This window comes from Phyllobates terribilis, unplaced genomic scaffold (assembly GCF_046119375.1).
Source record: "Phyllobates terribilis strain yellow unplaced genomic scaffold, ASM4611937v1 Scaffold_3__8_contigs__length_932513732, whole genome shotgun sequence".
Taxonomy (NCBI): domain Eukaryota; kingdom Metazoa; phylum Chordata; class Amphibia; order Anura; family Dendrobatidae; genus Phyllobates; species Phyllobates terribilis.
In genome coordinates this window covers 259,123,923-259,136,260 of record NW_027362763.1, presented here as the reverse complement: position 1 = coordinate 259,136,260, position 12,338 = coordinate 259,123,923, and positions in this window count along the sequence as shown.

The window sequence follows — 12,338 nt, the reverse complement described above, 5'->3', positions numbered from 1 at the left end:
CTCTGAGTAAACAGCTCTTCAGACTCAACCATCTGTGTTACCCCAAGCCATAGTGTATGTAGTTTCTTACAGTTAAAAGGGGGGGGGGGGAGCAGCCCAACCCACCTGGAATTGACGATGCCAAAGTCACGTAAGACACAGCAAGGGGACTCCAAAAAGATTCTCCATTTTTTCCCAAAATTGTGGCACAGACACCACTTAACCCTAGAACGCATACCTGGGGCCTCACAGTCCCGCCCTGTTAATTGTTTTCTATTTTCTGCAAGATTACTTTAGTTAGAATTTTGAAACTCTAGGTATTCTTCATGTATATAGTTGTTTGTCATTTGAGTTTGAGTTATTCCATGTTATTTGCACATGGGCCTAAATGGCACCAGGTATATGAAAGTGTAGATTTTTATGGTCATGCGTTCTAGGGTTAAGTGGCATCAATTGCCCCACACTTGCTTAAAACGGTTGGTGAGGTGATATTACCAAATCCTCAAGCTTTTAGTCTCCCAAGGATAACACAGGGTTAGAAAAGTCGTTGCGAATCCATGATTTGTTCATCTTTATGAACGTGAGTCTGTCTACATTCTCAGTGGACAGCCGCGTGCGCTTATCTGTCAGCACACCATCAGCAGCGCTGAACACACGTTCAGAGAGAACACTGGCTGCAGGGCATGAGAAGATCTCCAAGGTGTGAGTGGCGAGCTCCGGCCATTTTTCCAGATTGGAATACCAAAATGAGCAAGGGTCCAGTGACACAGTCATGGCTTCGATGTTCACTTGGAGATACTCCTGCACCATCCTCTCTAGGCATTGACTATGTGTCAGACTTCTTGTCTCCTGTGGCCTTGCAAAGGATGGTCTAAAAAAGTGGTGAAACGATTCCACAAAATTGCTGTTACCAGCAGATTCTGTGTTACTGTTACGGTTTGAGTGATGAAGACTCGACAGTCCCACGGTTGGCAAGTTAGAACTGTGAGATTCACTTCGTGCACCACTGGTGTTTTGTGGAAAAGCACATGTAAGATTCTGCAACAGAGTCTGCAGATACTCCTGCATGCGTCAATCCCTTTTTATGGCAGGAATTATTTCGGCAAATTTACTTTTGTACCAGGAATCTAAGAGTGTGGCAACCCAGTAGTCGGGATTACTTCGAATTCTGCAATCTGAGGGTCATGTTGCAGGTAGTGCAGCAAGAAGGCACTCATGTGTCTTGCGCATCCAGTAGGACCAAGTCCTTGTTGTGTTGGTAGCGAGGTAAGAATCATGCTTCCTTCCTCTGCCCTCTCCCCCCAACCTCGCACAACAGAAATGTGATCAAGGTCTCCCTCATCTGATGAGTCTTCCATGCCCATCGCCAGTTCATCCTCCACTTCTTCCTCGGCTCCTGCACCTTCCTCAACAGTTTGGCTGCTACCATGCGCCCTGTTTAATCCCTCTCCCCCACCCTCCCATGCCTGCCGCCTTGGTGCTGCCAACCGACTGGACTAGTGTTGAGCCACCCCCGTAGTGTTCGAGTTCGGTTCGGTTCGTCGAACACCCTTGTGTTCGCCGAACTGTTCGTCGAACTGTTCGTCGAACACCTTCAAACACCGTTAAAACCAATGGCAGGCAAACAAAAACACATAGAAACACATAGAAAACACCTTCACAGGTGTTCAAAAGCTGGCAAACTGCTCAGAAGACATAACTAACACATGGAAAAGTGACAAGTACATATAGTCATGCGAAAAGAAAAGAGGTGGAGGAGTAAAAGGAGGGGGAGACACAGATATAGGCATGTCATGCCCTTCTAAAATTCAAAAAGTGAGAAGCCGACACGGCCAGTCCGTTCCTGCCCGTGCCACCTCCGTTTGTGCCAGAGCCGCGGCGGACCCTGACTGCCAGCCCCCCTCTCCCAATACAGGTGCCTGTCCGCTGGTGAGTCGAACGAGCCCCCCTGTGGTGGAGGCAGCTCTAAGCTTTTTAATTTAAATTGTCTCTCTAATTTGAATGAATACACTTTAAATCCTTTTACAAGGATCTATTGAAGGGCAAGTCTCATGCCAGCAGCCGCGTAATTCCAGCTCCAGAAGCGTCCACTAAAGCTGCTGCAGTTAAAAAGCTTTTATAAGGATCGAGCTCGGCTGTCCACCGCAAGGCGTCCTACCGCCAGTCCCAGCCCCTATGCCTTGGGGTGCCTCCTGATGCTCTTCACTGAGTATCCCGTGGTCCGAAGCATTTCCTTTGAAAAAATTAAGTGTCCAAACTACAGGTGGTGTAGCTTGCTTAACAGCCGGAATAATCCGCTGACTAGCAGACACTGCTACTAGGCACAAAGTATTTCCTGGGCTAGATGCAGTTAAAAATTTGTAATTAGATACTCTCGTTGGATGCTGAGAAAGCATTCCATAGAGTCTCCTGGCACGCCATATATTATTCTCTTAAAAAGCTTGGGGTAGGGGTCTAGGGGACCCTTTTATAGCCAAAATCACGGCCCTGTATAGCAATGCGTCACCTAGGCGGAAGATAAATGGAACTGTAGCACCCCGAGGGCTCGGTTGCTGCTGCAGAGGTATTGCACCTCACCCAGAGGTGTGATATCTCACTCTCAGGTAAGGATGGAGTGTGGATCAGGACCCCGACACCTGCATGCATTACACCACATTGCCGTGGGGCAGGGCGACCAATATGCCCCTGAGATGGGCACGACAGTCCCTGTCCCTGGCTGGAGTGGGGGGAGGGAACACTGAGGAAGGGGAACCCTGTAGTGCAGGAGCAGGGAGGAAGCAGTTCCTGGGTGCATTGAGAAGGGAGTATAAAAGGTGGGCACCATCTTAGTTCAGTGCAGAGAAGTCTGAGCAGAATTGACAGGGAGCAGGGGCTCTGCATGAGCTCTGCTCCAGAGGCGGGCCTAGTAACAGAGGCCCAGGCCTGGAAGAGGGAGAAGGAAGGAAGAGGAGCGAAGAAGGCTCCAGGAATGAGGAACGAAGGGATCCCAGGGGTGTGGACGGGCGAGTCGCCACCGCACGCCCGAATTCACCTGCGTGGAGGGGTCAGGCCAAAGGGGGAGACCGGTCCCCAAAACTAGTGGAGGCGGGAAACGGCCCTCAGCTAGAAACCGGAGGCTGTGACATTTTATGTGGCGCAGCCCCTCGCTACACCTGCTAGGAGGGCAGCACATAGGGTCAGGGAAACTGGCGCCAAGTTTACCAAGAGGAGGCCCGAGGCAGCCGGACAGAAGGGTTGGTAAGAAAGGCCAGACAAAGGACACACAAAGGGGGTCCTGTGAAGCACTCCAAAGTTATCTGGGAGTTGTCTGAGCCCCTCACCTGGTGAGCACAGTACGATGTGGGCAGCCGTTACCTGCAGAAGTGGTCTGGATAATAAGAACTGTGAGTAAAGGCCCTGGACTGCATTACTGACTCCGTGTCGTTACTGTTGCTGCCCTGCACCATCACCCCCATCCTCCGCATACACTGCCCTGAGGCTATACTCCTCCCGTGGGGAGTTATGCTACGCTCTGCTGCACCCACAACACCAGCCTCAGCGGTCTGCCCTGCAGCGGCGGTTCACTCTGACCGCAATCCACAGGTGGCGTAGTCGGACATTTAAACATCAAAACCACATAAATAGTTCCGCCACTGGTTTGACCGCCCTGAGCCACGGAACCGGGTCGCCGCCACGGAGACTACAACCACCAGCATCCACCAAAACGGGTCCGGCTCCGGATGTCCCAAGGCCCAGGGGGCGCGTCAGAACATTTTCATCACCTTTCATAATCACCAATGGGACAAGGCAGGGATGTCCTCTGTCCCCTCTCTTATACATCCTAGTGACGGAGCACCTGCTCACATCAATTCGCCATAACCCCAATATTAGGTGGATTGAGGTGGGAGGCACCGAGTACAAGTGCTCTCTATTTGCTGATGATGTCCTAGTATATATCACTCAATCACATATATCCATCCCTGCTGTTATGGCTGAAATAGATCACTTTGTTACATGGTCAAATTTTAAAATCAATACAGCGAAGTCTGAGGCCCTCGATGTCTCCCTCCCCAAATCCATACAGGATTCCATCCAGTCCAACTTTCCCTTTGCCTGGCCCTCACATGGTATCAAATTCTTAGGAATTCCTATTCATAGAGACCTCTCCCGTCTATGTTATCTTAATTTTGGGCCCTTTATTGAACAACTCGATACAGACCACGGTTGGCAAGTTAGAACTGTAAGATTCACTACGTGAACCACTGGTGTTTTGTGGAAAAGCACATGTACACTGTGTTCCAAATTATTATGCAAAAAGTGTTTAGGAGTGATAAGGGAAGAATTTGTTTGTTTGTCAGTTAAACTCATTGATGGTGATGTGTGTCAGGGTTCTTTATATCACTGTAAGCAATTGCAGACACCTGTGCTAATTAGTTTCGCAGGTGTGTCCAATGAACGGCAAGACTACTTAAGAAGGCTGTCCCACATTATAAAGCAGCCTACATTTTCTGCCAAAATGGGAAAGAAAAAGGATGTGTCGGCTGCTGAGAAGCAACAAATTGTGGAGTGTTTAGGTCAAGGCATGACTGCAATCAACATTGTGCGATGATCAGGATGAAGTGTCTTGGCAATCAAGAAGTATGTAGCTGATTCACAGTACACACGTGTGCGTGCTGATAAGGGCAAATTGAGGACTCTTTCCTACAGGCAATTACGTCAGGTTAAAAGAGCAGCGGCAAAAAAGCCTTGTCATAGCAGCAGATAAGTTTTTGTAACTGCTGGTGCCTCCAACGTCCCCCAAACAACAAGATGCAGAGTCCTTCAGAGGTTTGCAGCTGTGCCTACGCCAATCTGTCGACCTCCTCTATCCACTGCACACAAGCATAAACGGCTCCAGTGGGCCAAACATTACATGAAGACTGATTTCAAAACTGTTTTGTTCACGGATGAGTGCCGTGCAACGCTCGATGGTCCAGATGGATGGAGTGAAGGATGGCTGGTTGATGGACACCCCATGCAAACACGGCTACAGCGCCAACAAGGAGGAGGTGGAGTAATGTTTTGGGCTGGAATCATGGGGAGAGAGATTGTCAGCCCCTTTAGGATCTCTGAAGGGGTAAAGATGAACTCCATAATGTATGTGGAGTTTCTCAAACAGCACTTCCTGCCATGGTTCAAGAAGAAGAACCGTGTATTCCGCAGCAAGATCATTTTCATGCATGATAATGCACTGTCTCATACTGCACATAACACATCTGCATCTCTGGCTGATATGGGCATAAAAGGGGACAAACTTATGGTGTGACCCCCATGCTCCCCTGACCTTTACCCCATTCAGAACCTCTGGAGCATCATCAAAAGGAGTGTCTATGATGGCGGGAGGCAGTTCAAATCTAAGCAACAGCTCTGGGAGGGTATTCTGTCCTCATGCAAAACAATTGAAGCAGAAACCATCCAAAACCTGACAAATTCAATGGACGAGAGAGTTCAGAAGCTCCTTTCGAACAAGGGGTCCTATGTGCAAATGTAACATCACCTAGAATAAAGTTTTGAGTTGAAAACTGTTTGATTTCAGTTTCTAATAACCTGCTAATGCTTATAATTTCAAAAATGACCATTATTTTGGTCTTTATTAAAATGAAAAGGTTGATCGAAGAGTGTGGGGGATCTAAGAGTGTGGCAACCCAGTAGTCAGGATTACTTCGAATTCTGAAAATCTGAGGGTCATGTTGAAGGTAGTGCAGCAAGAAGGCACTTATGTGTCTTGCGCATCTCGGAGCATCAAAATTATTTTCCGGGCTAGATGCAGCTAAAAATTATTGTTAATTTTAAATCTGGTGGAGCTTAGTATAGATGGCCTAATAAAATCAGGACTGCACACTGCTACAAAGCCCAAATTATTTTCCAGCCAAGATACAGATAAACATGATTAGTAATTTGAAAGCTTAAAACGGTTGGTGAGGTGATTTTAACCAATCATCAAGCTTTTACTCTCCCCAGGATGACACAGGGGTAGAAAAGTCGTTTTGGATCCATGATTTGTTCATCTTTATGAACGTGAGTCTGTCTACATTATCAGTTGAGAGCTGCGTGCGCTTATCTGTCAGCACACCACCAGCAGCACTGAACACACGTTCAGACAGAACGCTGGCTGCGGGGCATGACAAGATCTCCAAAGCGTAAGTGACGAGCTCTGGCCATTTATCCAGATTGGAAGCCCAAAAAGAGCAAGGGTCCAGTGACACAGTCATGGCTTCAATGTTTACTTGGAGATACTCCTGTACCATCGTCTCTAGGCGTTGACTATGTGTCAGACTTCTTGTCTCGTGTGGCCTTGCAAAGGTGAGATAAAAAAGTGGTGAAATGATTCCGCAAAATTGATGTTACCAGCAGATACTGTGTTTCTGTTACGGTTTGAGTGCTGAACACTCGACGGTCCCACGGTTGGCAAGTTGGAACTGTGAGATTCACTACATGCACAACTGGTGTTTTGTGGAAAAGCACATGTAAGATTCTGCAACAGTCTCTGCTGATACTACTGCATGCGTGCATCCCTTTCTATGGCAGGAATTATTTCTGCAAATTTACTTTTGTACCGGGGATCTAACAGTGTGGCAACCCAGTAGTCAGGATTATTTCTAATTCTCTCAATTCGGGGGTCATGTTGCAGGTAGTGCAGCAAGAAGGCACTCATGTGTCTTGCGCATCCAGGAGCACCAAGTCCCTGTTGTGTTGGTGGCGAGGTAACAATCATGATTCCTTCCTCTGTCCTCTCCCCCCAACCTCGCACAACAGAAATGTGATCAAGGTCTCCCTCATCTGATGAGTCTTCCATCAGTTCGTCCTCCACTTCTTCCTGGGCTCCTGCACCTTCCTCACTAGTTTGGCTGCTACCATGCACCCTGGTAAAACCATCTCCCCCACCCTCACATGCCTGCCGCCTTGGTGCTGCCGACCGTCTGGACCTTGCAGATGTTAGCCCTTCCGCATACAACTCCTCCTCCTCTACTTCCTTCACCTCCTCTTGTGCCACCACCTGACTCCGAATTCTGTTTAACATGTGCTCCAGCATGTAAATCACCGGAATAGTCATGCTGATAATGGCATCGTCACCACTAAACATCTTCTTCGCCATTTCAAAACTGTGCAGAAGGGTGTATAGGTCCCTGATCAGAGACCACTCCTCCAGCGTGATTTGCCCCACTTCTGGATCCCGTTGGCCCAGGCTATACGTCAGAACGTATTGCACCAGGGCTTGTCGGTGCTGCCACAGTCACTGCAACATGTGCAGAGTTGAATTCCACCGGGTAGGCACATCGCATTTTAGCCGGTGAAGTGGCAGGCCCAATGACTTCTGTAGAGATGTAAGTCGCTGAACTGCGGGATGCGAACGGCGGAAGTGAGCACACAGTGACCGTGCCCTCTGCTGAAGGCCATCTAGTCCGGGATAGTGGGCTAAAAATTGCTGGACAACCAGGTTAAACACGTGAGCCATACAAGGCACGTGTGTGACATTGCCCCGGCGAAGGGCCTCACCCAGGTTTGCAGCATTGTTGCACACAGCCTTTCCTGGTTTCAGGTCCAGTGGAGACAACCATTCGTGAAATTGGTTCTCCGGAGCTGACCACAACTCCTCAGCTGTGTGACTCACATTTCCCAGACATTTCAAAGTGAAAACTGCCTGATGACGTTGAGCCCTACTGCCAGCATAGTAAGGAGGTGTGCAGGATCCCTTCTGCGCAGTTGAAAAGCTTGTGGCATGACCAGACAGGCTTTGGGTGCAGGTGGAGGACCGAGAGGAGGTTGAGGAGGCAGAAGCAGTGGAGGAACATTGACATAAAGAGGATTGACGCACAACTCGTGGGGACGTCAAGACTTGGACAGCAGCCCCTTGTCCTGCTGTCACCATAGTTACCCAGTGCCCAGTCAGCGACATGTAACGCCCCTGTCCATGCCTACTCGTCCAAGTGTCTGTGGTGAAATGCTCCCTGTCACACACAGAGTTTCTCAAAGAAGCTGTGATGTTGTGTGTGACATGCTGGTGGAGCGCAGGCACACCTTTCTTTGAGAAGTAGTGCCGACTGGGCATCTGGTACTGGGGCACTGCGACGGACATAAGGTCCTGAAAATCCTCTGTGTCCACCAGGCGGAAAGGCATCATTTCTGTAGCCAAGAGCTTGCAGATAGTGAAATTCAACCTCTTAGCTTTCTCATGGCTAGGAGGAAATGATCTTTTACTTGTCCACATCTCAGGGACTGAGGGCTGGCTGTTGAGCTTAGACGGGGTTGATAAGGGTGACCTCGGCAAACTGCCGGTCTGTGAGGAAGATGCAGGCGGACATGTTAGGTTGCCTTGATCCAAAGGTGGTGCTATAGATGTCGGACAGCGCTCAACACCAGCTGGTGTTACCACCCCCAAAGAAAATGATGACCTGCCAATCACGCTGGCTGTTGCGGGTAAAGAGGTGGCAGGTCTGCGTCCCAAAACAGGTGTGACTGCTGTCCCCCCAGTCACAGAGGATGAAGAGGCCGCAGATGCACAAGATGGGGCAGACGGTGGTTGGTCCGGCTGGCTAGGCCGCATTGTAGCACAGTGAGCTTCCCACTGCAACTTATGCTTCATGTCCATGTGCCGGTTCATGTATGAAGTACTCAAACTATGTATTTTTTGGCCTCTACTTAGCTTTTCTTGACAAATGTTTCAGATAACATGAGTTGGGTCATCTTTATCGATCTGAAAAAATGCCCAGGCTATGCAAAGGTTAGCACCCATGCGACCTGAAGAGCCACCACGACTTGTGGTCAGAGGCAGAGTTGTGTTTGAGGATGCAGTTGTTGACGTGCTTCCAGTACTACGTCTCTGTCCAGGAAGGCGCAACCTGACCTCGTCATCACTAGCATCCTCCTCCACCTCCTCTGCTGACCTCATCTCTTGGCTGACTGTGGGTTGACAGTAAGTGGGATCTCCAACCTCATCATCATCACCCTGTGTGTTATCACACCCGTCGTCCTCAGAGCCAACCTGTTCCTGCCCTGACAAAAAACTAAAATTGTCCCTCCAATCAGGTATTTTAGTCTCATCATCGTCTTCCTCATTGTCTCCACCAACAGGAGTTACAGTTTGGGAATCAGGGTCTACATTATGGTCAGAACCTTCTCCGTTTGGTCCTGGATCCGACTCATAAAGATTCTGGGCATCAGTGCAGATCATTTCCTCGTCTGGATCCACAGAAGCGCTGGAGCCGACCTCTGATTCCCAGGCTATAGTATGAGTAAACAGCTCTGCAGACTCAACCATCTGTTCAACCTCATACTCAGACGGGCAGCTGGAGATTTGGGAGCTGTGAGGAAGCAAGTGCGATTGGGGTGACACCTCTGAGGACTGGAGTATTTGTGATGTTGAAGTTGATGTGGAGGAGAGCCCACTTAAAGGAGCACTTGATATCCGTTGAAGCACTTGCTGTTTTTGTACCTCATCTGGAATTTGTAGCAATTGGCGTGGCCGTAAGAAAGGGATCTTATCACATTGTCCGCTAAAAGAAGTAGACATTTTAGTTTTGCTGGAAGATGGTCTTTCTTCTGCAGATGTTACTGTTGCTTTAACACCTACTCCACGGACACAACCTTTTTTCCCCTTTCCAACACGCCTATTCCCCTTTCCACCAGCAGGATGCCTTTTTCCACTCATTTTGGTGGTTAACTAATTCACAACTCTGGAGTTGTTTGCACAAAAAAACAAGGGATGGGAACCGAGCAGAGCTGAGAGGCCAAACTGTGGTATTAGGCCAAAACTATTGTCTGGGTTAGATGCAGAAAAAAATAAATTCAGTTTGCAACCTGATGGAGGTCAGTATAGATGGACTAATAGAACAAGTCCCACACACTGCTAGAAGGCCAAATATTTTTTCAGAGCTAGATGCAGAAAAAAATTATATTCAATTTGCAACCTGATGGAGGTCAGTATAGATGGACTAATAGAACAAGTCCCACACACTGCTAGAAGGCCAAATATTTTTTTAGAGCTAGATGCAGAAAAATATTATATTCAATTTGCAACCTGATGGAGGTCAGTATAGATGGACTAATAGAACAAGTCCCACACACTGCTAGAAGGCCAAATATTTTTTCAGAGCTAGATGCAGAAAAAAATTATATTCAATTTGCAACCTGATGGAGGTCAGTATAGATGGACTAATAGAACAAATCCCACACACTGCTAGAAGCCCAAATATTTTTTCAGAGCTAGATGCAGAAAAATATTATATTCAATTTGCAACCTGATGGAGGTCAGTATAGATGGACTAATAGAACAAGTCCCACACACTGCTAGAAGGCCAAATATTTTTTCAGAGCGAGATGCAGAAAAATATTATATTCAATTTGCAACCTGATGGAGGTCAGTATAGATGGACTAATAGAACAAGTCCCACACACTGCTAGAAGGCCAAATATTTTTTCAGAGCTAGATGCAGAAAAATATTATATTCAATTTGCAACCTGATGGAGGTCAGTATAGATGGACTAATAGAACAAGTCCCACACACTGCTAGAAGGCCAAATATTTTTTCAGAGCTAGATGCAGAAAAATATTATATTCAATTTGCAACCTGATGGAGGTCAGTATAGATGGACTAATAGAACAAGTCCCACACACAGCTAGAAGTCCAAATATTTTTTCAGAGGTAGATGCAGAAAAAAATTATATTCAGTTTGCAACCTGATGGAGGTCAGTATAGATGGAGTAATAGAACAAGTCCCACACACAGAAAGAAGCCCAAATATTTTTTCAGAGCTAGATGCAGAAAAAAATTATATTCAATTTGCAACCTGATGGAGGTCAGTATAGAAGGACTAATAGAACAAGTCCCACACACTGCTAGAAGGCCAAATATTTTTTCAGAGCTAGATGCAGAAAAAAATTGAATTCAATTTGCAACCTGATGGAGGTCAGTATAGATGGACTAATAGAACAAGTCCCACCCACAGCTAGAAGGCCAAATATTTTTTCAGAGCTAGATGCAGAAAAATATTATATTCAATTTGCAACGAGATGGAGGTCAGTATAGATGGACTAATAGAACAAGTCCCACACACTGCTAGAAGGCCAAATATTTTTTCAGAGCTAGATGCAGAAAAATATTATATTCAATTTGAAACCTGATGGAGGTCAGTATAGATGGACTAATAGAACAAGTCCCACACACTGCTAGAAGGCCAAATATTTTTTCAGAGCTAGATGCAGAAAAAAATTATATTCAATTTTCAACCTGATGGAGGTCAGCATAGATGGACTAATAGAACAAGTCCCACACACAGCTAGAAGCCCAAATATTTTTTCAGAGGTAAATGCAGAAAAAAATTATATTCAATTTGCAACCTGATGGAGGTCAGTATAGATAGACTAATAGAACAAGTCCCACCCACTGCTAGAAGCCCAAATATTTTTTGAGAGGTAGATGCAGAAAAAAATTATATTCAATATGCAACCTTATGTTGGTCAGTATAGATGGACTAATAGAATGATGCTATGCCCAAAAGGTTTTACTTCACTAGGTGCAGTAAAAAAATTGGTATTCTATACACAGGTGGTGTAGCTTGCAACACAGATAGGCTACTCCACTGAGTAACACACTCTGCAATAGGCCAAAAAGGATTAGCTTTGCTAGATTTAGCCAAATGCTGTGAAACAAACTTGCACAGCACTGGCACAGACCTGCCTGGCAAAAACTGATAGGAACTGATCTAACTTAGTCCTGAAAAGGACTGCAATTACAATTAGTCTTTACTCCCAACCTATCTATTTAAGAGCACAGACCTGCCTGATAAAAGTCGTAGGAAATGCTGTAACCTAGTCCTTAAAAGGACTGCAATCACAACTATTCCCTACTCCCAAGCTATCTGTAGATTTGTGCGAAAATTGGCTTGAAATTAACAAGGTATAGCGCACACAGCAACAGCGGTGCCGTCTAACACGCAGCTGCAGCAGTGAGAAAATGGTGGCGACGGGGAAAATGGCTGGGTCTTATAGGGCAAGGACATGTGACATACACTGCCAATGACACATGCCCTTGCTTGTTTGAAAAAAAGCACTTCGCTCCGTGTGTGCGCTGCTGATAGGCTGACAGATTGCACCTCCCCACTGTAAATGCGGGAAAGAGAAAAAAAAAATGGAGATCTTCATTATTCCTGCAGAGATCCATCCCCTGCCCCTCCCCCCGCCCCGCTGTACACTCAAACTGCGTATTAACATTAATTTTCATCATTACTGAGAAAAAATCCAGTTATGATTTTGGTGCACGAACAGTTATCGAACATAACCTCGAACAGCCGAATTTTTTTCAAATCGTTCGTGTTCGCCGAACGGCTCGAACACCGCCCAC